General features: G+C 33.1%; 18 non-coding genes across 18 annotated transcripts; all 18 read right to left on the minus strand.

Annotated features, from left to right (window-relative positions):
• Window positions 1–84: 84 nt before the first annotated feature.
• TRNAV-UAC lies at window positions 85–157 on the minus strand. Its single transcript has one exon. It is a non-coding gene; the product is annotated as a tRNA-Val (tRNA).
• Window positions 158–1,298: 1,141 nt separating this feature from the next.
• On the minus strand, window positions 1,299–1,371 carry TRNAV-UAC. Its single transcript has one exon. It is a non-coding gene; the product is annotated as a tRNA-Val (tRNA).
• An 894-nt stretch (window positions 1,372–2,265) lies between these two features.
• On the minus strand, window positions 2,266–2,338 carry TRNAV-UAC. The gene has a single exon. It is a non-coding gene; the product is annotated as a tRNA-Val (tRNA).
• Window positions 2,339–2,789: 451 nt separating this feature from the next.
• On the minus strand, window positions 2,790–2,862 carry TRNAV-UAC. Its single transcript has one exon. It is a non-coding gene; the product is annotated as a tRNA-Val (tRNA).
• A 451-nt stretch (window positions 2,863–3,313) lies between these two features.
• TRNAV-UAC lies at window positions 3,314–3,386 on the minus strand. The gene has a single exon. It is a non-coding gene; the product is annotated as a tRNA-Val (tRNA).
• A 438-nt stretch (window positions 3,387–3,824) lies between these two features.
• TRNAV-UAC lies at window positions 3,825–3,897 on the minus strand. Its single transcript has one exon. It is a non-coding gene; the product is annotated as a tRNA-Val (tRNA).
• Window positions 3,898–4,348: 451 nt separating this feature from the next.
• Window positions 4,349–4,421, minus strand: TRNAV-UAC. Its single transcript has one exon. It is a non-coding gene; the product is annotated as a tRNA-Val (tRNA).
• Window positions 4,422–7,920: 3,499 nt separating this feature from the next.
• Window positions 7,921–7,993, minus strand: TRNAV-UAC. Its single transcript has one exon. It is a non-coding gene; the product is annotated as a tRNA-Val (tRNA).
• Window positions 7,994–8,950: 957 nt separating this feature from the next.
• Window positions 8,951–9,023, minus strand: TRNAV-UAC. The gene has a single exon. It is a non-coding gene; the product is annotated as a tRNA-Val (tRNA).
• A 1,984-nt stretch (window positions 9,024–11,007) lies between these two features.
• On the minus strand, window positions 11,008–11,080 carry TRNAV-UAC. The gene has a single exon. It is a non-coding gene; the product is annotated as a tRNA-Val (tRNA).
• Window positions 11,081–11,532: 452 nt separating this feature from the next.
• Window positions 11,533–11,605, minus strand: TRNAV-UAC. Its single transcript has one exon. It is a non-coding gene; the product is annotated as a tRNA-Val (tRNA).
• Window positions 11,606–12,098: 493 nt separating this feature from the next.
• TRNAV-UAC lies at window positions 12,099–12,171 on the minus strand. Its single transcript has one exon. It is a non-coding gene; the product is annotated as a tRNA-Val (tRNA).
• Window positions 12,172–12,609: 438 nt separating this feature from the next.
• TRNAV-UAC lies at window positions 12,610–12,682 on the minus strand. Its single transcript has one exon. It is a non-coding gene; the product is annotated as a tRNA-Val (tRNA).
• A 1,212-nt stretch (window positions 12,683–13,894) lies between these two features.
• On the minus strand, window positions 13,895–13,967 carry TRNAV-UAC. The gene has a single exon. It is a non-coding gene; the product is annotated as a tRNA-Val (tRNA).
• Window positions 13,968–14,852: 885 nt separating this feature from the next.
• Window positions 14,853–14,925, minus strand: TRNAV-UAC. Its single transcript has one exon. It is a non-coding gene; the product is annotated as a tRNA-Val (tRNA).
• Window positions 14,926–15,372: 447 nt separating this feature from the next.
• Window positions 15,373–15,445, minus strand: TRNAI-UAU. Its single transcript has one exon. It is a non-coding gene; the product is annotated as a tRNA-Ile (tRNA).
• Window positions 15,446–17,556: 2,111 nt separating this feature from the next.
• TRNAV-UAC lies at window positions 17,557–17,629 on the minus strand. Its single transcript has one exon. It is a non-coding gene; the product is annotated as a tRNA-Val (tRNA).
• Window positions 17,630–18,068: 439 nt separating this feature from the next.
• On the minus strand, window positions 18,069–18,141 carry TRNAV-UAC. The gene has a single exon. It is a non-coding gene; the product is annotated as a tRNA-Val (tRNA).
• Window positions 18,142–27,169: the final 9,028 nt, after the last annotated feature.

A 27,169-nucleotide genomic window follows, 5' to 3' on the forward strand; every position in this document is an offset into this window, starting at 1 on the left:
TCAATAATTTGCCAAAAATTCATCATCATTATTAAGTTCTGTAGTGTGATTAGATGATGACATTTAATCTATCTACGAGATATATGTTGATGCCCAGGATTGAACTGGAGACCTTTAGTGTGTAAGACTAACGTGATAACCACTACACCACATCAACTTATTAAATCAACCAACGATTGGAATCTTTAATATTTCATTTTCAACACCAAGTCAGAAAATGAAGTTGTAGAGGTTATCCATCGAAATAGGCGAGTATATTTCAATAATCGTGAAGTCAACTACAGAGAGGCATAACCTAGATCTATTCACGCATTGATATTTGATCCATGTGGAACCGAAGAAATAAGCGAGCCATTGATATTTGATCCATGTGGAACCGAAGAAATAAGCGAGCATTTGATATTTGATCCATGTGGAACCGAAGAAATAAGCGAGCATTTATTATTTGATCCATGTGGAACCGAAGAAATAAGCGAGCATTTATTTAATGATCCATGTGGAACCGAAGAAATAAGCGAGCATTTATTTAACAATTAATGTGGAACCGAAGAAATAAGCGAGCATTTATTTAACAATTAAATCTTAGATTATGCATATTTTCGTGAGAATTTTGCATGACACATAAATAATAACGTGTTGTGTATATTAGATATGTTATATAATTTAATGTGTGTATGTGAAATTTAATATAATGTGAAACCAATTTATATAATGTGTGTATATATGTTATAAACACTCAATAATTTGCCAAAAATTCATCATCATTTAGAAATATGTTGATGCCCACGATTGAACTGGGGAGCTTTAGTGTGTAAGACGAACGTGATAACCACTACACCACATCAACTTATTAAATCAATACACCCTTGGAATTTTTAATATTTAATTTTCAACACCATGTCAGAAAATGAAGTTGTAGAGGTTATCCATGGAAATAGGCGAGTGTATTTCAATAATCGTGAAGTCAACTACAGAGAGACATAACCTAGATCTATTCACGCATTGATATTTGATCCATGTGGAACCGAAGAAATAAGCGAGCATTTATTTAACAATTATATCTTAGATTATGCATATTTTCGTGAGGATTTTGCATGACACATAAATAATAACGTGTTGTGTATATTAGATATGTTATATAATTTAATGTGTGTATGTGAAATTTAATATAATGTGAAACCAATTTATATAATGTGTGTATATATGTTATAAACAGTCAATAATTTGCCAAAAATTCATCATCATTATTAAGTTCTGTAGTGATTAGATGATGACATTTAATCTATCTACGAGATATATGTTGATGCCCAAGATTGAACTAGGGACCTTTAGTGTGTAAGACTAACACGATAACCACTACACCACATCAACTTATTATGTCAATCAACCCTTGGAATCTTTAATATATCATTTTCAACACCAAGTCAGAAAATAAAGTTGTAGAGGTTATCAATTGAAATAGGCGAGTGTATTTCAATAATCGTGAAGTCAACTACAGAGAGGCATAACCTAGATCTATTCACGCATTGATATTTGATCCATGTGGAACCGAAGAAATAAGCGAGCATTTATTTAACAGTTATATCTTAGATTATGCATATTTTCGTGAGGATTTTGCATGACACATAAATAATAACGTGTTGTGTATATTAGATATGTTATATAATTTAATGTGTGTATGTGAAATTTAATATAATGTGAAACCAATTTATATAATGTGTGTATATATGTTATAAACAAATGTTGATTCCCGGGATTGAACTGGGGACCTTTATTGTGTAAGACGAACGTGATAACCACTACACCACATCAACTTATTAAATCAACCAACCCTTGGAATCTTTAATATTTCATTTTCAACACCAAGTCAGAAAATGAAGTTGTAGAGGTTATCCATTGAAATAGGCGAGTGTATTTCAATAATCGTGAAGTCAACTACAGAGAGGCATAACCTAGATCTATTCACGCATTGATATTTGATCCATGTGGAACCGAAGAAATAAGCGAGCATTTATTTAACAATTATATCTTAGATTATGCATATTTTCATGAGGATTTTGCATGACACATAAATAATAACGTGTTGTGTATATTAGATATGTTATATAATTTAATGTGTGTATGTGAAATTTAATATAATGTGAAACCAATTTATATAATGTGTGTATATATGTTATAAACAGTCAATAATTTGCCAAAAATTCATCATCATTATTAAGTTCTGTAGTGATTAGATGATGACATTTAATCTATCTACGAGATATATGTTGATGCCCAGGATTGAACTGGGGACCTTTAGTGTGTAAGACTAACGTGATAACCACTACACCACATCAACTTATTAAATCAACCAACCCTTGGAATCTTTAATATTTCATTTTCAACACCAAGTCAGAAATTGAAGTTGTAGAGGTTATCCATGGAAATAGGCGAGTGTATTTCAATAATCGTGAAGTCAACTACAGAGAGGCATAACCTAGATCTATTCACGCATTGATATTTGATCCATGTGGAACCGAAGAAATAAGCGAGCATTTATTTAACAATTATATCTTAGATTATGCATATTTTCGTGAGGATTTTGCATGACACATAAATAATAACGTGTTGTGTATATTAGATATGTTATATAATTTAATGTGTGTATGTGAAATTTAATATAATGTGAAACCAATTTATATAATGTGTGTATATATGTTATAAACAGTCAATAATTTGCCAAAAATTCATCATCATTATTAAGTTCTGTAGTGATTAGATGATGACATTTAATCTATCTACGAGATATATGTTGATGCCCAAGATTGAACTAGGGACCTTTAGTGTGTAAGACTAATATGATAACCACTACACCACATCAACTTATTATGTCAACCAACCCTTGGAATCTTTAATATATCATTTTCAACACCAAGTCAGAAAATGAAGTTGTAGAGGTTATCCATTGAAATAGGCGAGTGTATTTCAATAATCGTGAAGTCAACTACAGAGAGACATAACCTAGATCTATTCACGCATTAATATTTGATCCATGTGGAACCGAAGAAATAAGCGAGCATTTATTTAACAATTATATCTTAGATTATGCATATTTTCGTGAGGATTTTGCATGACACATAAATAATAACGTGTTGTGTATATTAGATATGTTATATAATTTAATGTGTGTATGTGAAATTTAATATAATGTGAAACCAATTTATATAATGTGTATATATATGTTATAAACAGTCAATAATTTGCCAAAAATTCATCATCATTATTAAGTTCTGTAGTGATTAGATGATGACATTTAATCTATCTACGAGATATATGTTGATGCCCAAGATTGAACTAGGGACCTTTAGTGTGTAAGACTAACACGATAACCACTACACCACATCAACTTATTATGTCAACCAACCCTTGGAATCTTTAATATTTCATTTTCAACACCAAGTCAGAAAATAAAGTTGTAGAGGTTATCCATTGAAATAGGCGAGTGTATTTCAATAATCGTGAAGTCAACTACAGAGAGACATAACCTAGATCGATTCACGCATTGATATTTGATCCATGTGGAACCGAAGATATAAGCGAGCATTTATTTAACAATTATATCTTAGATTATGCATATTTCCGTGAGGATTTTGCATGACACATAAATAATAACGTGTTGTGTATATTAGATATGTTATATAATTTAATGTGTGTATGTGAAATTTAATATAATGTGAAACCAATTTATATAATGTGTGTATATATGTTATAAACACTCAATAATTATCATAATTAATAAGTTCTGTAGTGATTAGATGATGACATTAATCTATCTACGAGATATATGTTGATGCCCAAGATTGAACTAGGGACCTTTAGTGTGTAAGACTAACATGATAACCACTACACCACATCAACTTATTATGTCAACCAACCCTTGGAATCTTTAATATATCATTTTCAACACCAAGTCAGAAAATGAAGTTGTAGAGGTTATTCATTGAAATAGGCGAGTGTATTTCAATAATCGTGAAGTCAACTACAGAGAGACATAACCTAGATCTATTCACGCATTGATATTTGATCCATGTGGAACCGAAGAAATAAGCGAGCATTTATTTAACAATTATATCTTAGATTATGCATATTTTCGTGAGGATTTTGCATGACACATAAATAATAACGTGTTGTGTATATTAGATATGTTATATAATTTAATGTGTGTATGTGAAATTTAATATAATGTGAAACCAATTTATATAATGTGTGTATATATGTTATAAACAGTCAATAATTTGCCAAAAATTCATCATCATTATTAAGTTCTGTAGTGATTAGATAATGACATTTAATCTATCTACGAGATATATGTTGATGCCCAAGATTGAACTAGAGACCTTTAGTGTGTAAGACTAACATGATAACCACTACACCACATCAACTTATTATGTCAACCAACCCTTGGAATCTTTAATATATCATTTTCAACACCAAGTTGGAAAATGAAGTTGTAGAGGTTATCCATTGAAATAGGCGAGTGTATTTCAATAATCGTGAAGTCAACTACAGAGAGACATAACCTAGATCTATTCACGCCTTGATATTTGATCCATGTGGAACCGAAGAAATAAGCGAGCATTTATGTAACAATTATATCTTAGATTATGCGTATTTTCATGAGGATTTGGCATGACACATAAATAATAACGGGTTGTGTATATTAGATATGCTATATAATTTAATGTGTGTATGTAAAATTTAATATAATGTGTGTATATATGTTATACACAGTCAATAATTTGCCCAAAATTCATAATCATTATTAAGTTCTGTAGTGATTCGATGATTACATTTAATCTATCTACGAGATCTATGTTGATGCCCAAGATTGAACTGGGGACCTTTAGTGTGTAAGACGAATGTGATAACCACTACACCCCATCAACTTATTAAATCTACCAACCCTTGGGATCTTTAACATTTCATTTTCAACACCAAGGCAGAAAATGAAGTTGGAGAGGTTATCCATTGAAACAGGCGAGTGTATTTCAATACTCGTGAAGTCAACTATAGAGAGGCATAACCTAGATCTATTCACGCCTTGATATTTGATCCATGTGGAACCGAAGAAATAAGCGAGCATTTATGTAACAATTATATCTTAGATTATGCGTATTTTCATGAGGATTTGGCATGACACATAAATAATAACGGGTTGTGTATATTAGATATGCTATATAATTTAATGTGTGTATGTAAAATTTAATATAATGTGTGTATATATGTTATACACAGTCAATAATTTGCCCAAAATTCATAATCATTATTAAGTTCTGTAGTGATTCGATGATTACATTTAATCTATCTACGAGATCTATGTTGATGCCCAAGATTGAACTGGGGACCTTTAGTGTGTAAGACGAATGTGATAACCACTACACCCCATCAACTTATTAAATCTACCAACCCTTGGGATCTTTAACATTTCATTTTCAACACCAAGGCAGAAAATGAAGTTGGAGAGGTTATCCATTGAAACAGGCGAGTGTATTTCAATACTCGTGAAGTCAACTATAGAGAGGCATAACCTAGATCTATTCACGCCTTGATATTTGATCCATGTGGAACCGAAGAAATAAGCGAGCATTTATGTAACAATTATATCTTAGATTATGCGTATTTTCATGAGGATTTGGCATGACACATAAATAATAACGGGTTGTGTATATTAGATATGCTATATAATTTAATGTGTGTATGTAAAATTTAATATAATGTGTGTATATATGTTATACACAGTCAATAATTTGCCCAAAATTCATAATCATTATTAAGTTCTGTAGTGATTCGATGATTACATTTAATCTATCTACGAGATCTATGTTGATGCCCAAGATTGAACTGGGGACCTTTAGTGTGTAAGACGAATGTGATAACCACTACACCCCATCAACTTATTAAATCTACCAACCCTTGGGATCTTTAACATTTCATTTTCAACACCAAGGCAGAAAATGAAGTTGGAGAGGTTATCCATTGAAACAGGCGAGTGTATTTCAATACTCGTGAAGTCAACTATAGAGAGGCATAACCTAGATCTATTCACGCCTTGATATTTGATCCATGTGGAACCGAAGAAATAAGCGAGCATTTATGTAACAATTATATCTTAGATTATGCGTATTTTCATGAGGATTTGGCATGACACATAAATAATAACGGGTTGTGTATATTAGATATGCTATATAATTTAATGTGTGTATGTAAAATTTAATATAATGTGTGTATATATGTTATACACAGTCAATAATTTGCCCAAAATTCATAATCATTATTAAGTTCTGTAGTGATTCGATGATTACATTTAATCTATCTACGAGATCTATGTTGATGCCCAAGATTGAACTGGGGACCTTTAGTGTGTAAGACGAATGTGATAACCACTACACCCCATCAACTTATTAAATCTACCAACCCTTGGGATCTTTAACATTTCATTTTCAACACCAAGGCAGAAAATGAAGTTGGAGAGGTTATCCATTGAAACAGGCGAGTGTATTTCAATACTCGTGAAGTCAACTATAGAGAGGCATAACCTAGATCTATTCACGCCTTGATATTTGATCCATGTGGAACCGAAGAAATAAGCGAGCATTTATGTAACAATTATATCTTAGATTATGCGTATTTTCATGAGGATTTGGCATGACACATAAATAATAACGGGTTGTGTATATTAGATATGCTATATAATTTAATGTGTGTATGTAAAATTTAATATAATGTGTGTATATATGTTATACACAGTCAATAATTTGCCCAAAATTCATAATCATTATTAAGTTCTGTAGTGATTCGATGATTACATTTAATCTATCTACGAGATCTATGTTGATGCCCAAGATTGAACTGGGGACCTTTAGTGTGTAAGACGAATGTGATAACCACTACACCCCATCAACTTATTAAATCTACCAACCCTTGGGATCTTTAACATTTCATTTTCAACACCAAGGCAGAAAATGAAGTTGGAGAGGTTATCCATTGAAACAGGCGAGTGTATTTCAATACTCGTGAAGTCAACTATAGAGAGGCATAACCTAGATCTATTCACGCCTTGATATTTGATCCATGTGGAACCGAAGAAATAAGCGAGCATTTATGTAACAATTATATCTTAGATTATGCGTATTTTCATGAGAATTTTGCATGACACATAAATAATAACGTGTTGTGTATATTAGATATGTTATATAATTTAATGTGGGTATGTGAAATTTAAAATAATGTGAAACCAATTTATCTAATGTGTGTATATATGTTATAAACAGTCAATAATTTGCCAAAAATTCATCATCATTATTAAGTTCTGTAGTGTGATTAGATGATGACATTTAATCTATCTACAAGATATAAGTTGATGCCCAGGATTGAACTGGGGACCTTTAGTGTGTAAGACGAACGTGATAACCACTACACCCCATCAACTTATTAAATCAATACACCGTTGGAATTTTTAATATTTAATTTTCAACACCATGTCAGAAAATGAAGTTGTAGAGGTTATCCATGGAAATAGGCGAGTGTATTTCAATAATCGTGAAGTCAACTACAGAGAGGCATAACCTAGATCTATTCACGCATTGATATTTGATCCATGTGGAACCGAAGAAATAAGCGAGCATTTATTTAATAATTATATCTTAGATTATGCATATTTTCGTGAGGATTTTGCATGACACATAAATAATAGCGTGTTGTGTATATTAGATATGTTATATAATTTAATGTGTGTATGTGAAATTTAATATAATGTGAAACCAATTTATATAATGTGTGTATATATGTTATAAACAGTCAATAATTTGCCAAAAATTCATCATCATTATTAAGTTCTGTAGTGTGATTAGATGATGACATTTAATCTATCTACAAGATATAAGTTGATGCCCAGGATTGAACTGGGGACCTTTAGTGTGTAAGACGAATGTGATAACCACTACACCACATCAACTTATTAAATCAACCAACCCTTGGAATTTTTAATATTTAATTTTCAACACCATGTCAGAAAATGAAGTTGTAGAGGTTATCCATGGAAATAGGCGAGTGTATTTCAATAATCGTGAAGTCAACTACAGAGAGGCATAACCTAGATCTATTCACGCATTGATATTTGATCCATGTGGATTCGAAGAAATAAGCGAGCATTTATTTAACAATTATATCTTAGATTATGCGTATTTTAATGAGAATTTTGCATGACACATAAATAATAACGTGTTGTGTATATTAGATATGTTATATAATTTAATGTGTGTATGTGAAATTTAAAATAATGTGTGTATATATGTTATAAACAGTCAATAATTTGCCAAAAATTCATCATCATTATTAAGTTCTGTAGTTTGATTAGATGATGACATTTAATCTATCTACAAGATATAAGTTGATGCCCAGGATTAAACTGGGGACCTTTAGTGTGTAAGACGAACGTGATAACCACTACACCCCATCAACTTATTAAATCAATACACCGTTGGAATTTTTAATATTTAATTTTCAACACCATGTCAGAAAATGAAGTTGTAGAGGTTATCCATGGAAATAGGCGAGTGTATTTCAATAATCGTGAAGTCAACTACAGAGAGGCATAACCTAGATCTATTCACGCATTGATATTTGATCCATGTGGAACCGAAGAAATAAGCGAGCATTTATTTAACAATTATATCTTAGATTATGCATATTTTCGTGAGGATTTTGCATGACACATAAATAATAACGTGTTGTGTATATTAGATATGTTATATAATTTAATGTGTGTATGTGAAATTTAATATAATGTGAAACCAATTTATATAATGTGTGTATATATGTTATAAACAGTCAATAATTTGCCAAAAATTCATCATCATTATTAAGTTCTGTAGTGATTAGATGATGACATTTAATCTATCTACGAGATATATGTTGATGCCCAGGATTGAACTGGGGACCTTTAGTGTGTAAGACTAACGTGATAACCACTACACCACATCAACTTATTAAATCAACCAACCCTTGGAATCTTTAATATTTCATTTTCAACACCAAGTCAGAAAATGAAGTTGTAGAGGTTATCCATTGAAATAGGCGAGTGTATTTCAATAATCGTGAAGTCAACTACAGAGAGGCATAACCTAGATCTATTCACGCATTGATATTTGATCCATGTGGAACCGAAGAAATAAGCGAGCATTTATTTAACAATTATATCTTAGATTATGCATATTTTCATGAGGATTTTGCATGACACATAAATAATAACGTGTTGTGTATATTAGATATGTTATATAATTTAATGTGTGTATGTGAAATTTAATATAATGTGAAACCAATTTATATAATGTGTGTATATATGTTATAAACACTCAATAATTATCGTCATTACAAGTCCTGTAGTGATTAGATGATGACATTTAATCTATCTACAAGATATATGTTGATGCCCGGGATTGAACTGGGGACCTTTAGTGAGTAAGACGAACGTGATAACCACTACACCACATCAACTTATTAAATCAATACACCCTTGGAATTTTTAATATTTCATTTTCAACACTAAGTCAGAAAATGAAGTTGTAGAGGTTATCCATTGAAATAGGCGAGTGTATTTCAATAATCGTGAAGTCAACTACAGAGAGGCATAACCTAGATCTATTCACGCATTGATATTTGATCCATGTGGAACCGAAGAAATAAGCGAGCATTTATTTAACAATTATATCTTAGATTATGCATATTTTCATGAGGATTTTGCATGACACATAAATAATAACGTGTTGTGTATATTAGATATGTTATATAATTTAATGTGAAACCAATTTATATAATGTGTGTATATATGTTATAAACAGTCAAAAATTCATCATCATTATTAAGTTCTGTAGTGATTAGATGATGACATCTGTAGTGATTAGATGATGACATTTAATCTATCTACAAGATATATGTTGATGCCCGGGATTGAACTGGGGACCTTTAGTGAGTAAGACGAACGTGATAACCACTACACCACATCAACTTATTAAATCAATACACCCTTGGAATTTTTAATATTTCATTTTCAACACTAAGTCAGAAAATGAAGTTGTAGAGGTTATCCATTGAAATAGGCGAGTGTATTTCAATAATCGTGAAGTCAACTACAGAGAGACATAACCTAGATCTATTCACGCATTGATATTTGATCCATGTGGAACCGAAGAAATAAGCGAGCATTTATTTAACAATTATATCTTAGATTATGCATATTTTCATGAGGATTTTGCATGACACATAAATAATAACGTGTTGTGTATATTAGATATGTTATATAATTTAATGTGTGTATGTGAAATTTAATATAATGTGAAACCAATTTATATAATGTGTGTATATATGTTATAAACACTCAATAATTATCGTCATTACAAGTCCTGTAGTGATTAGATGATGACATTTAATCTATCTACAAGATATATGTTGATGCCCGGGATTGAACTGGGGACCTTTAGTGAGTAAGACGAACGTGATAACCACTACACCACATCAACTTATTAAATCAATACACCCTTGGAATTTTTAATATTTCATTTTCAACACTAAGTCAGAAAATGAAGTTGTAGAGGTTATCCATTGAAATAGGCGAGTGTATTTCAATAATCGTGAAGTCAACTACAGAGAGACATAACCTAGATATATTCACGCATTGATATTTGATCCATGTGGAACCGAAGAAATAAGCGAGCATTTATTTAACAATTATATCTTAGATTATGCATATTTTCGTGAGGATTTTGCATGACACATAAATAATAACGTGTTGTGTATATTAGATATGTTATATAATTTAATGTGTGTATGTGAAATTTAATATAATGTGAAACCAATTTATAGAATATGTACATATATGTTATAAACAGTCAATAATTTGCCAAAAATTCATCATCATTATTAAGTTCTGTAGTGATTAGATAATGACATTTAATCTATCTACGAGATATATGTTGATGCCCAAGATTGAACTAGAGACCTTTAGTGTGTAAGACTAACATGATAACCACTACACCACATCAACTTATTATGTCAACCAACCCTTGGAATCTTTAATATATCATTTTCAACACCAAGTCAGAAAATGAAGTTGTAGAGGTTATCCATTGAAATAGGCGAGTGTATTTCAATAATCGTGAAGTCAACTACAGAGAGACATAACCTAGATCTATTCACGCATTGATATTTGATCCATGTGGAACCGAAGAAATAAGCGAGCATTTATTTAACAATTATATCTTAGATTATGCATATTTTCGTGAGGATTTTGCATGACACATAAATAATAACGTGTTGTGTATATTAGATATGTTATATAATTTAATGTGTGTATGTGAAATTTAATATAATGTGAAACCAATTTATATAATGTGTGTATATATGTTATAAACAGTCAATAATTTGCCAAAAATTCATCATAATTATTAAGTTCTGTAGTGATTAGATAATGACATTTAATCTAATCTACGAGATATATGTTGATGCCCAAGATTGAACTAGAGACCTTTAGTGTGTAAGACTAACATGATAACCACTACACCACATCAACTTATTATGTCAACCAACCCTTGGAATCTTTAATATATCATTTTCAACACCAAGTCAGAAAATGAAGTTGTAGAGGTTATCCATTGAAATAGGCGAGTGTATTTCAATAATCGTGAAATCAACTACAGAGAGACATAACCTAGATCTATTCACGCATTGATATTTGATCAATGTGGAACCGAAGAAATAAGCGAGCATTTATTTAACAATTATATCTTAGATTATGCATATTTTCATGAGGTATTTAACAATTATATCTTAGATTATGCATATTTTCATGAGGTTTTTGCATGACACATAAATAATAACGTGTTGTGTATATTAGATATGTTATATAATTTAATGTGTGTATGTGAAATTTAATATAATGTGAAACCAATTTATATAATGTGTGTATATATGTTATAAACAGTCAATAATTTGCCAAAAATTCATCATCATTATTAAGTTCTGTAGTGATTAGATGATGACATTTAATCTATATACGAGATATATGTTGATGCCCAAGATTGAACTAGGGACCTTTAGTGTGTAAGACTAACATGATAACCACTACACCACATCAACTTATTAAATCAACCAACCCTTGGAATTTTTAATATTTCATTTTCAACACCAAGTCAGAAAATGAAGTTGTAGAGGTTATCCATTGAAATAGGCGAGTGTATTTCAATAATCGTGAAGTCAACTACAGAGAGGCATAACCTAGATCTATTCACGCATTGATATTTGATCCATGTGGAACCGAAGAAATAAGCGAGCATTTATTTAACAATTATATCTTAGATTATGCATATTTTCATGAGGATTTTGCATGACACATAAATAATAACGTGTTGTGTATATTAGATATGTTATATAATTTAATGTGTGTATGTGAAATTTAATATAATGTGAAACCAATTTATATAATGTGTGTATATATGTTATAAACACTCAATAATTATCGTCATTACAAGTCCTGTAGTGATTAGATGATGACATTTAATCTATCTACAAGATATATGTTGATGCCCGGGATTGAACTGGGGACCTTTAGTGAGTAAGACTAACATGATAACCACTACACCACATCAACTTATTAAATCAACCAACCCTTGGAATTTTTAATATTTAATTTTCAACACCATGTCAGAAAATGAAGTTGTAGAGGTTATCCATGGAAATAGGCGAGTGTATTTCAATAATCGTGAAGTCAACTACAGAGAGGCATAACCTAGATCTATTCACGCATTGATATTTGATCCATGTGGAACCGAAGAAATAAGCGAGCATTTATTTAACAATTATATCTTAGATTATGCATATTTTCATGAGAATTTTGCATGACACATAAATAATAACGTGTTGTGTATATTAGATATGTTATATAATTTAATGTGTGTATGTGAAATTTAAAATAATGTGAAACCAATTTATATAATGTGTGTATATATGTTATAAACACTCAATTATTTGCGAAAAATTCATCATCATTAATAAGTTCTGTAGTGAATAGGTGACGACATATTATCTAAAAGATATATGTTGATGCTCAGGATTAAACTGGGAACTTTAGTTTGTGAAACTAACGTGATAACCACTACACCACATCAATTTCTTAAGTCTATCAACCCTTCGGATCTTTATCATTTCATTTTCGACACCGAGTCAGAAAATGAAATTGTAGAGGTTATCCATGAAAATAGGCGAGTAGAAAATGAAATTGTAGAGGTTATCCATGAAAATAGGCGAGTATATTTCAATAATCGTGAGGTTATCCATGAAAATAGGCGAGTATATTTCAATAATCGTGAAGTCAACTATGAAAATAGGCGAGTATATTTCAATAATCGTGAAGTCAACTACAAAAATAGGCGAGTATATTTCAATAATCGTGAAGTCAACTACAGAGAGGCGCGAGTATATTTCAATAATCGTGAAGTCAACTACAGAGAGGCATATGATGATCTTAAACATATCATTCCGGATGACATCACCACATATATCCAGAAATTTGTGTTCTTCAACTGCTAATCTAGATCTATTTACGCACTTATATTTGATCCATGTGGAACCGAAAAAATAAGCGAGCATTTATTTAACAATTATATCTTAGATTATGCATATTTTCGTGAGGATTTTGCATGACACATAAATAATAACGTGTTGTGTATATCAAATATTTTATATAATTTAATGTATGTATGTGAAATTTAATATAATGTGAAACCAATTTATATAATGTGTGTATATATGTTATAAACATAGTGTGATTAGATGATGATATTTAATCTATCTACAAGATATATGTTGATGCCCCGGATTGAACTGGGGACCTTTAGTGTGTAAGACGAATGTGATAACCACTACACCACATCAACTTATTAAATCAACCAACCCTTGGAATTTTTAATATTTCATTTTCAACACCAAGTCAGAAAATGAAGTTGTAGAGGTTATCCATGGAAATAGGCGAGTGTATTTCAATAATCGTGAAGTCAACTACTGAGAGGCATAACCTAGATCTCTTCACGCATTGATATTTGATCCTTTTGAAACCGAAGAAATAAGCGAGCATTTATTTAACAATTATATCTTAGATTATGCATATTTTCATGAGGATTTTGCATGCCACATAAATAATAACGTGTTGTGTATATTAGATATGTTATATAATTTAATGTGTGTATGTGAAATTTAATATAATGTGAAACCAATTTATATAATGTGTGTATATATGTTATAAACACTCAATAATTATCATCATTAATAAGTTCTGTAGTGATTAGATGATGACATTTAATATATCTACAAGATAAATGTTGATGCCCGGGATTGAACTGGGGACCTTTAGTGTGTAAGACGAACGTGATAACCACTACACCACATCGACTTATTAAATCAATACACCCTTGGAATTTTTAATATTTCATTTTCAACACCAAGTCAGAAAATGAAGTTGTAGAGGTTATCCATGGCATAACCTAGATCTAATCCATATGGAACCGAAGAAATAAGCGAGCATTTATTTAACAATTATATCTTAGATTATGCATATTTTCGTGAGGATTTTGCATGACATATAAATAATAACGTGTTGTGTATATTACATATGTTATATAATTTAATGTGTGTATGTGAAATTTAATATAACGTGAAACCAATTTATATAATGTGTGTATATATGTTATAAACACTCAATAATTATCATCATTAATAAGTTCTGTAGTGATTAGATGATGACATTAATCTATCTACAACATATATGTTGATGCCCAAGATTGAACTAGGGACCTTTAGTGTGTAAGACTAACATGATAACCACTACACCACATCAACTTATTATGTCAACCAACCCTTGGAATCTTTAATAATTCATTTTCAACACAAAGTCAGAAAATGAAGTTGTAGAGGTTATCCATTGAAATAGGCGAGTGTAATTCAATAATAGTGAAGTCAACTACAGAGAGGCATAACCTAGATCTATTCACGCACTGATATTTGATCCATATGGAACCAAAGAAATAAGCGAGCATTTATTTAACAATTATATCTTAGATTATGCATATTTTCATGAGGATTTTGCATGACACATAAATAATAACATGTTGTTTATATTAGATATGTTATATAATTTAATGTGTGTATGTGAAATTTAGTATAATGTGAAACCAATTTATATAATGTGTGTATATATGTTATAAATACTCAATTATTTGCAAAAAATTCATCATCATTAATAAGTTCTGTAGTGAATAGATGATGACATTTAATCTACAAGACATATGTTGATGCCCAAGATTGAGTTGGGGACCTTTAGTGTATAAAACTAACGTGATAACCACTACACCACATCAACTTCTTAAGTCTATCAACCCTTCGGATCTTTATCATTTCATTTTCGACACCGAGTCAGAAAATGAAATTGTAGAGGTTATCCATGAAAATAGGCGAGTATATTTCAATAATCGTGAAGTCAACTATAGAGAGGCATTTGATGATCTTAAACATATCATTCCGGATGACATCACCACATATATCCAGAAATTTGTGTTCTTCAACTGCTAATCTAGATCTATTTACGCACTTATATTTGATCTATGTGGAACCGAAAAAATAAGCGAGCATTTATTTAACAATTATATCTTAGATTATGCATATTTGAATGAGGATTTTGCATGACACATAAATAATAACGTGTTGTGTATATTAGATATGTTATATAATTTATTGTGTGTATGTGAAATTTAATATTATGTGAAACCAATTTATATAACGTGTGTATATATGTTATAAAAACTCAATAATTTGCCAAAAATTCATCATATCATTATTAAGTTCTGTAATGATTAGATGATGACATTTAATCTATCTACAAGATATATGTTCATGCCCGGGATTGAACTGGGGGCCTTTAGTGTGTAAGCCTAACGTGATAACCACTACACCACATCAACTTATTAAATCAACCAACCCTTGGAATCTTTAATATTTCATTTTCAACACCAAGTCAGAAAATGAAGTTGTAGAGGTTATCCATGGAAATAGGCGAGTGTACTTCAATAATCGTGAAGTCAACTACAGAGAGACATAACCTAGATCTATTCACGCATTGATATTTGATCCATGTGGAACCGAAGAAATAAGCGAGCATTTATTTAACAATTATATCTTAGATTATGCATATTTTCATGAGGATTTTGCATGACACATAAATAATAACGTGTTGTGTATATTAGATATGTTATATAATTTAATGTGTGTATGTGAAATTTAATATAATGTGAAACCAATTTATATAATGTGTGTATATATGGTATAAACACTCAATAATTATCGTCATTAATAAGTTCTGTAGTGATTAGATGATGACATTTAATCTATCTACAAGATATATGTTGATGCCCGGGAATGAACTGGGACCTTTAGTGTGTAAGACAAACGTGATAACCACTACACCACATCAACTTATTAAATGAATACACCCTTGGAATTTTTAATATTTCATTTTCAACACCAAGTCAGAAAATGAAGTTGTAGAGGTTATCCATGGAAATAGGCGAGTGTATTTCAATAATGGTGAAGTCAACTACAGAGAGACATAACCAAGATCTATTCACGCACTGATATTTGATCCATATGGAACCGAAGAAATAAGCGAGCATTTATTTAACAATTATATCTTAGATTATGCATATTTTCATGAGAATTTTGCATGACACATAAATAATAACGTGTTGTGTATATTAGATATGTTATATAATTTAATGTGTGTATGTGAAATTTAAAATAATGTGAAACCAATTTATATAATGTGTGTATATATGTTATAAACACTCGATTATTTGCGAAAAATTCATCATCATTAATAACTTCTGTAGTGAATAGGTGACGACATATTATCTAAAAGATATATGTTGATGCTCAGGATTGAACTGGGAACTTTAGTTTGTGAAACTAACGTGATAACCACTACACCACAACAATTTCTTAAGTCTATCAACCCTTCGGATCTTTATCATTTCATTTTCGACACCGAGTCAAAAAATTAAATTGTAGAGGTTATCCATGAAAATAGGCGAGTATATTTCAATAATCGTGAAGTCAACTACAGAGAGGCATATGATGATCTTAAACATATCCTTCCGGATGACATCACCACATATATCCAGAAATTTGTGTTCTTCAACTGCTAATCTAGATCTATTTACGCACTTATATTTGATCCATGTGGAACCGAAAAAATAAGCGAGCATTTATTTAACAATTATATCTTAGATTATGCATATTTTAATGAGGATTTTGCATGACACATAAATAATAACGTGTTGTGTATATTAGATATGTTATATAATTTAATGTCTGTATGTGAAATTTAATATAATGTGAAACCAATTTATATAATGTGTGTATATATGTTATAAACATAGTGTGATTAGATGATGATATTTAATCTATCTACAAGATATATGTTGATGCCCAGGATTGAACTGGGGACCTTTAGTGTGTAAGACGAATGTGATAACCACTACACCACATCAACTTATTAAATCAACCAACCCTTGGAATTTTTAATATTTAATTTTCTACACCATGTCAGAAAATGAAGTTGTAGAGGTTATCCATGGAAATAGGCGAGTGTATTTCAATAATCGTGAAGTCAACTACAGAGAGGCATAACCTAGATCTATTCACGCATTGATATTTGATCCATGTGGAACCGAAGAAATAAGCGAGCATTTATTTAACAATTATATCTTAGATTATGCATATTTTCATGAGGATTTTGCATGACACATAAATAATAACGTGTTGTGTATATTAGATATGTTATATAATTTAATGTGTGTATGTGAAATTTAATATAATGTGAAACCAATTTATATAATGTGTGTATATATGTTATAAACACTCAATAATTATCATCATTAATAAGTTCTGTAGTGATTAGATGATGACATTTAATCCATCTACAAGATATATGTTGATGCCCGGTATTGAACTGGGGACCTTTAGTGTGTAAGACTAACGTGATAATCACTACACCACATCAACTTATTAAATCTACCAACCCCTGGGATCTTCAACATTTCATTTTCAACACCGAGTCAGAAAATGAAATTGTAGAGGTTATCCATGGAAATAGGCGAGTATATTTCAATAATCGTGAAGTCAACTACAGAGAGGCATTTGATGATCTTAAACATATCATTCCGGATGACATCACCACATATATCCAGAAATTTGTGTTTTTCAACTGCTAATCTAGATCTATTTACGCACTTATATATGATCCATGTGGAACTAAAGAAATAAGCGAACATTTATTTAACGATTATATCTTAGATTATGCATATTTTCATGAAGATTTTGCATGACACATAAATAATAACGTGTTGTGTATATTACATATGTTATATAATTTAATGTGTATATACGAAATTTAATATAATGTGAAACCAATTTACATAATGTGTGTATATATGTTATAAATAACCAATTATTTGCAAAAATTCATCATCATTAATAAGTTCTGTAGTGATTAGATGATGACATTTAATCAACAAGATATATATTGATGCCTAGGATTGAACTACGGACCTTTAGTGTGTAAGACTAACGTTATAACCACTACACCTCATCAACTTATTAAATCTATCAATCCTTCGGATCTTCAACATTTCATTTTCAACACTGTGTCATAAAATGAAATTCTAGAGGTTATCCATGGAAATAGGCGAGTATATTTCAATAATCGTGAAGTCAACTACATAGAGGCATTTGATGATCTTAAACATATCATTCAGGATGACATCACCACAAATATCCAGAAATTTGTGTTCTTCAACTACTAACCTATATCTATTTACGCATTTATATTTGATCCATGTGGAACTAAAGAAATAAGCGAGCATGTATTTAACAATTGTATCTTAGATTATGCATATTTTCATGAGAATTTTGCGTGACACATAAATAATAACGTGTTGTGTATATCAGATATGTTATATAATTTAACGTGTGTATGTGAAATTTAATATAATGTGAAACCAATTTATATAATGTGTGTATATGTGTTATAAAGAACCAATTATTTGCGAAAAATTCATCATCATTAATAAGTTCTGTAGTGATTAGATGATGACAATTAATCTACAAGATATATGTTGATGCCCAGGATTGAACTTGGACTTTTAGTGTGTAAGGACACTAACGTGATAACCACTACACCACATCAACTTATTAAATCTATCAACCCTTGCGATCTTTAACATTTCATTTTCAACACCGAGTCAGAAAATGAAATTGTAGAGGTTATCCATGGAAATAGGCGAGTATATATTTCAATAATCGTGAAGTCAACTACAGAGAGGCATTTGATGATCTTAAACATATCATTCCAGATGATATCACCACATATATCCAGAAATTTGTGTTCTTCAACTGCTAATCTAGATCTATTTACGCACTTATATTTGATCCATGTGGAACCGAAAAAATAAGCGAGCATTTATGTAACAATTATATCTTAGATTATGCATATTTTCATGAGAATTTTGCGTGATACATAAATAATAATGTAAGACACACGTGATAACCACTACACCACATCAACTTATTAAATCAACCAACCCTTGGAATATTTAATATTTCATTTTCAACACCGAGTCAGAAAATGAAGTTGTAGATGTTATCCATGGAAATAGGCGAGTGTATTTCAATAATCGTGAAGTCAACTACAGAGAGGCATAACCTAGATCTATTCACGCACTGATATTTGATCCATAGGCATAACCTAGATCTATTCACGCACTGATATTTGATCCATGTGGAACCGATAGATCTATTCACGCACTGATATTTGATCCATGTGGAACCGAAGAAATAAGCGAGCATTTATTTAACAATTATATCTGAACCGAAGAAATAAGCGAGCATTTATTTAACAATTATATCTTAGATTATGCATATTTCGAGCATTTATTTAACAATTATATCTTAGATTATGCATATTTTCATCATTTATTTAACAATTATATCTTAGATTATGCATATTTTCATTAGAATTTTGCATGACACATAAATAATAACGTGTTGAGTATATTAGATATGTTATATAATTTAATGTGTGTATGTGAAATTTAATATAATGTGAAACCTAATTTAATGTGTGTATGTGAAATTTAATATAATGTGAAACCAATTTTAATGTGTGTATGTGAAATTTAATATAATGTGAAACCAATTTATATAATGTGTTGTGAAATTTAATATAATGTGAAACCAATTTATATAATGTGTATACATATGTTATAAACACTCATTAATTTGCAAAAAATTCATCATCACTAATAAGTTGATTGAACTGGGGACCTTTAGTGTGTAAGACTAACGTGATAACCACTACACCACATCAACTTATTAAATCTACCAATTCTTGGAATCTTTAATATTTAATTTTCAACACCGAGTCAGAAAATGAAGTTGTAGAGGTTATCCATGGAAATAGGCGAGTATATTTGAATAATTGTGAAGTCAATTACAGAGAGGCGTAACCTAGATCTATTCGCGCACTGATATTTGATCCATGTGGAACCGAAGAAATAAGCGAGCATTTATTTAACAATTATATCTTAGATTATGCATATTTTCATGAGGATTTTGCATGACACATAAATAATAACGTGTTGTGTATATTAGATATGTTATATAATTTAATGTGTGTATGCGAAATTTAATATAATGTGAAACCAATTTATATAATGTGTGTATATATGTTATAAACACTCAATAATTTGCCAAAAATTCATCATCATTAATAAGTTGATTGAACTGGGGACCTTTAGTGTGTAAGACAAACGTGATAACCTATACACCACATCAACTTATTAATTGTACTAACCCTTGGAATCTTTAATATTTCATTTTCAACACCGAGTCAGAAAATGAAATTGTAGAGGTTATCCATGGAATAGGCGAGTATATTTCCATAATAGGGAAGTCAACTACAGAGAGGCATTTGATGATCTTAAGCATATCATTCAGGATGACATCACCACATATATCCATAAATTTGTGTTCTTCAACTGCTAACCTAGGTCTATTCACGCACTGATATTTGATCCATGTGGAACCGAAAAAATAAGCGAGCATTTATTTAACAATTATATCTTAGATTATGCATATTTTCATGAGGATTTTGCATGACACATAAATAATAACGTGTTGAGTATATTAGATATGTTATATAATTTAATGTGTGTATGCGAAATTTAATATAATGTGAAACCAATTTATATAATGTGTGTATATATGTTATAAACACTCAATAATTTGCCAAAAATTCATCATCATTAATAAGTTGATTGAACTGGGGACCTTTAGTGTGTAAGACTAACGTGATAACCTATACACCACATCAACTTATTAATTGTACTAACTCTTGGAATCTTTAATATTTCATTTTCAACACCGAGTCAGAAAATGAAATTGTAGAGGTTATCCATGGAAATAGACGAGTATGTTTGAATAATCGTGAAGTCAACTACAGAGAGGCGTAACCCAGATCTATTCACCCTCACCAAAAAAAAACCTAGATCTATTCACGCACTGATATTTGATCCATGTGGAACCGAAGAAATAAGCGAGCATTTATTTAACAATTATATCTTAGATTATGCATATTTTCATGAGGATTTTGCATGACACATAAATAATAACATGTTGTGTATATTAGATATGTTATAAAATTTAATGTGTGTATGCGAAATTTAATATAATGTGAAACCAATTTATATAATATGTGTATATAAGTTATAAACACTCAATTATTTGCGAAAATTCATCATCATTAATAAGTTTTGTAGTAATTAGATGGTGACATTTAATCTACTACATATGTGTTGATGCCCTGGATTGAACTGGGGACCTTTAGTGTGTAATACTAATGTGATAACCACTACACCACATCAACTTATTAAATCTATCAACCCTTGGGATCTTTAACATTTCATTTTCAACACTGAGTCAGAAAATGAAATTGCAGAGGTTATCCATGGAAATAAGCGAGTATATTTCAATAATCGTGAAGTCAACTACAGAGAGGCATTTGATGATCTTAAACATATCATTCAGGATGACATCACCACATATATCCAGAAATTTATGTTCTTCAACTGCTAACCTAGATCTATTTATGCACTTATATTTGATCCATGTGGAACCGAAAAAATAAGCGAGCATATTTTTAACAATTATATCTTAGATTATGCATATTTTCATGAAAATTTTGCATGACACATAAACAATAACGTGTTGAATATATTAGATATGTTATATAATTTAATGTGTGTATGTGAAATTTAATATAATGTGAAACCAATTTATATAATGTGTGTATATATTTTATAAACAATTTGCAAAAATTTCATCATCATTAATAAGTTGATTGAACTGGGGACCTTTAGTGTGTAAGACTAACGTGATAACCACAACACCACATCAACTTATTAATTGTACTAACCCTTGGAATCTTTAATATTTCATTTTCAACACCGAGTCAGAAAATGAGATTGTAGAGGTTATCCATGGAAATAGGCGAGTATATTTGAATAATCGTGAAGTCAACTACAGAGAGGTGTAACCTAGATCTATTCACGCACTGATATTTGATCCATGTGGAACCGAAGAAATAAGCGAGCATTTATTTGACAATTATATCTTAGATTATGTATATTTTCCTGAGGATTATGCATGATACATAAATAACAACGTGTTGTGTATATTAGATATGTTATATAATTTAATGTGTGTATGTGAAATTTAATATAATGTGAAACCAATTTATATAATGTGTGTATATATGTTATAAACACTCAATAATTATCGTCATTACAAGTCCTGTAGTGATTAGATGATGACATTTAATCTATCTACAAGATATATGTTGATGCCCGGGATTGAACTGGGGACCTTTAGTGAGTAAGACGAACGTGATAACCACTACACCACATCAACTTATTAAATCAATACACCCTTGGAATTTTTAATATTTCATTTTCAACACTAAGTCAGAAAATGAAGTTGTAGAGGTTATCCATTGAAATAGGCGAGTGTATTTCAATAATCGTGAAGTCAACTACAGAGAGGCATAACCTAGATCTATTCACGCATTGATATTTGATCCATGTGGAACCGAAGAAATAAGCGAGCATTTATTTAACAATTATATCTTAGATTATGCATATTTTCATGAGGATTTTGCATGACACATAAATAATAACGTGTTGTGTATATTAGATATGTTATATAATTTAATGTGTGTATGTGAAATTTAATATAATGTGAAACCAATTTATATAATGTGTGTATATATGTTATAAAAACTCAATTATTTGCGAAAAATTCATCATCATTAATAAGTTCTGTAGTGATTAGGTGGTGACATTTAATCTACAAGATATATTTTGATGTCTAGGATTGAACTAGGGACCTTTAGTGTGTAAAACTAACATGATAACCACTACACCACATCAACTTATTAAACATATCAACCCTTCGGAGCTTTTGTGACACCCCCAACCTCACACAGGCTGAGATAGATAAAATCTCAACACAACAGCTGCCTAACTCAACCAAACAGAACATAGCGGAAGCGAATTTAAAACCTAAGGGGCGTCATGCCACATCTAGGTAAGATAACACAGCCTAGATGCACAGGCTAACCATAAAAGCTGAACTGTATAAACGATAATCTTCAAGTCAAGTCTCAAAACANTATATATATATATATATAAGTATATATATTAAATTGAAAGAATTAGCCCAATTAGAGTAATTAAATTGCCCAAGGAATTAATTAATGAATCGAAAGGCTTGAACGAATTTACGGGGTGTTACACTCTACCCCCCTTAAAAGGAGCTTCGTCCCCGAAGCTCAAAGCTAACGGGAACTTGAAACGACACGATTCAAAGGAAACGAAGATTCAACGGAAGATTCGAAAAGAACGATTGCTCAACAACTCCTAAACTCACAAACACACTAACATGCAACTAAACTCAAGAACATACTAACACTTCTAACAATCTAAACTCATAACTTACCCAACCCAAACTAGCATGCAAAACAGACATAAACTAAACTACTTATCTATACTACCGGATTTCTACTACGGAGCTAACACTAACGAGAAAACTATTAACTAACCTGGTTGGCCTCCCTGAGAAGAACTGCTGGGACCGTGGGGTGGATAAGGATAAGGGTACGGGTAAGGATAGGGATACTGCTGCTGATAAGACGGTAGATACTCCGGTGGCACTTCAATGCCAAGCTTGTTCTCGATGAAGCCCAGACGCTGGAAGCCGCGATCCACTCTCAAATCTAGCGAATCGAACCTCGCCTCAACCATACGCTGCATCTCCTGCAGCTGTCGGAGTACGGGGCCAACTGGTGGCGTAGGAGCCAAGGGATCGTGCTGCTCCTTCCTTCGGTGCTCTCGGTCAGCCTCACCCACTCGTTCTTCTTCTTCGGCCTCTTCTTCAGACTCATCATCTTCCTCATCACCACCTGCCTGCTCAGCCTGCTGAGGCTCGACTAAACCTCGCAACCTCTTATGTGGAATGCGATAACGCTCGATCAGCTCTCTGCTCTCGGCGGCTGGCATCCTACTCAGCTCATGAGCGGTGATATACTCGTTCCCCTCCACTTGAAACAGCCCAGAAAACTGCAGACTCGGCGCATTGAACGCGCTGTGAACTGGCTGCCTTGCTAACTCTCCAGTGACGTTGACCCTCTTCTTCTGGAATAACCAACTCAGAACCATTCCATAAGGCCGGTTGCGCCTCTTAACTGTCTTGCAGAAATCCATGTGCAAGATCATCAGGGTAGGCAAGTCGAACTTCACTCGGTGCTTCAGAAAGTACGCAAAGGCGCACTCTATGGCTGTAACCTGTCGGCTGTTGTTCCGATTAGGCAACAAACTCTCCCCAACCAACAGCGTCAGAATCCTCTGTTCACCCGTCAGATTGTGCTTATCGGGGCGTGTATCCAAAGCAACGTTCTCATTCGGCCCCAACATGTACCTCAAGTAATCACGGAAGCCCACCTCTTGCGTCTCAACCCATGCATTACGCTCATACTCATTAACACCTCCCAACGGCAAGTTAAGCCACCTAGCCAACTTAGGCGGGTCAAACGAAATCCTTATGCCCTTCACTATCGAAGTGAGCACGGGCACTTGGTTAGTAGTCTTAACCTTCATATTCTGATAAAATTGGTTGACCAAGTTGGGATACACCACATTCTCGATTCGCAAGAACACATTCAATAAACCTTGAAAATTTAGCATGTTCACAATTTCGGGCGAAAAGTGTAGCGGGTCAAGAGCTTTACCATCGATTATGTTGTAGCGAATGTTGCTCGAGCCTTCTCCTACCTCGGCTTGATTTCTTTTTGACATTGTCGTGGTTGTTGAGGATCGAACTTGGCTGCCGTGAACTAGATCGACAATGCTCAAACTGCGGACCCCTTGCGGAAACTTGCGGACCGGGTTGACGGGTGTGCGTGCGCTGTTGCTGTCGCCGAAAGAGGAGTCGCGGACTTGGCGGACAAGATCGGCGGACCTGGGCGTTCTGCTGCCGTTTGCTCTCTATTTGCGGGAAGAAGAAAAAGAATGTAGCGGAGAGGAAAGACGGGGAGGGTTAGGGTTATCTCGCTTAAAACTGGAAAAGACGCATGCACCCTCGACCGTGCGGACCACGCTCGCGGAAGGCTTCGGGCCGCTTCACTGCTACGCTCTCCTCGGCGGAGCTCTCTGACGGAACACGTTCCATCGTTATCTTGCTCCGCACGTGCTCGCGGAGCGCTCCCACGGAGCCCTTTGATCCGTTCCTCCCAACCGCATGGTCACCACTTGAACGTTAGAAATAAAAGCAGAGTCTTGCGACTGGAACACTACGGATCATTGTAGCTGGTTGGCGTGGTTCCTTTGTTGCTATGCGTTAGGCGCGGATTCGAGTCCCCTTGTGGACATTAGCTAGGTCTTTAGGCTCCTTTTTCCTTTCCTTTGCATCTTGCTCCTTTGTTTTGTCTTCACGAACGATCCAACCACTTAACATAAAACCGAGTCTTCAAACCCTTAACGAAACGTTACCTAAAGCTCCCTAACTATCGAAAGGTCGCCTAAGGTTCACTTAACGGTTCGACTAACTAAAACACTTAACGGAAAACTCGGAAAGCACTTAGACCACGCAACTAAAAGATTAAACTCGGGGGTTACCTTCTTCAAGCCCACTCGCCTCGGCTTGGGTGCGGCCCATCACAAAGATCTTCTTCTGCTGCGGCCTAGCCTGCTGCTCTTGGCCTCCACCTGGCCGGCTACCCCCGCTACCCACAGCCTCTCGGAATGGTCGGGCCACTGCTTGGGCTCCCTGAGCCGTGCTCGGTCTGGATTGGGATGAACCTCCTTTCTTGGCTGCGCACTCATAAGCTCGATGACCTCGCAGACCACAGCTAAAGCACTCCACCAAATGACCCTCACAGTCGCGCCCCGGGTGGTCCCTCCCACAACGCCTGCAGTGGAAGTGCCGGGTACGAACTCCCTCGCCACCTGACCCCTGCCCAAAGCTGGGGCGAGATCCACCGCCGTGGCTAGAGCCACCCTGCTGGAAGCTTCTTCTCATGCCGGATCCCCCGGGTCGGTGCCTCTTGGAGTCTGGAGCTCCACCCTCTGCTGGCCGCTTGGAGCGGTCCTGAACCCCTCGCCGGATAGACAGCACTCGATAATGGTCGGCAGCGCTGCTATAGGCCTCGCTCAATGTCTGGAACTTGAACACCACTAAGGCCATGCGCGTCTCCAGGTTCAGACCAGCCACGAACCGCTCAATCCGTGTCTCCTCGGTCGGGGCTAGGGTCGGCGCGAAGCGGGCTAACTCCAGAAAGCGTCGGTGGTACTCCTGTACGGTCCTCGTCCCCTGGTGAAGGTGTAAGAACTCCTCCTGCATCGCTGCCTTGACGTGGGCCGGGTAGAAGCGAGCTCTCAACCGGTCCTTGAACGTCTCCCACCCGAAACCGGACTCCTGGCGC

This window comes from Ipomoea triloba, chromosome 9 (genome assembly GCF_003576645.1).
Source record: "Ipomoea triloba cultivar NCNSP0323 chromosome 9, ASM357664v1".
NCBI classification, from domain to species: Eukaryota; Viridiplantae; Streptophyta; class Magnoliopsida; order Solanales; family Convolvulaceae; genus Ipomoea; species Ipomoea triloba.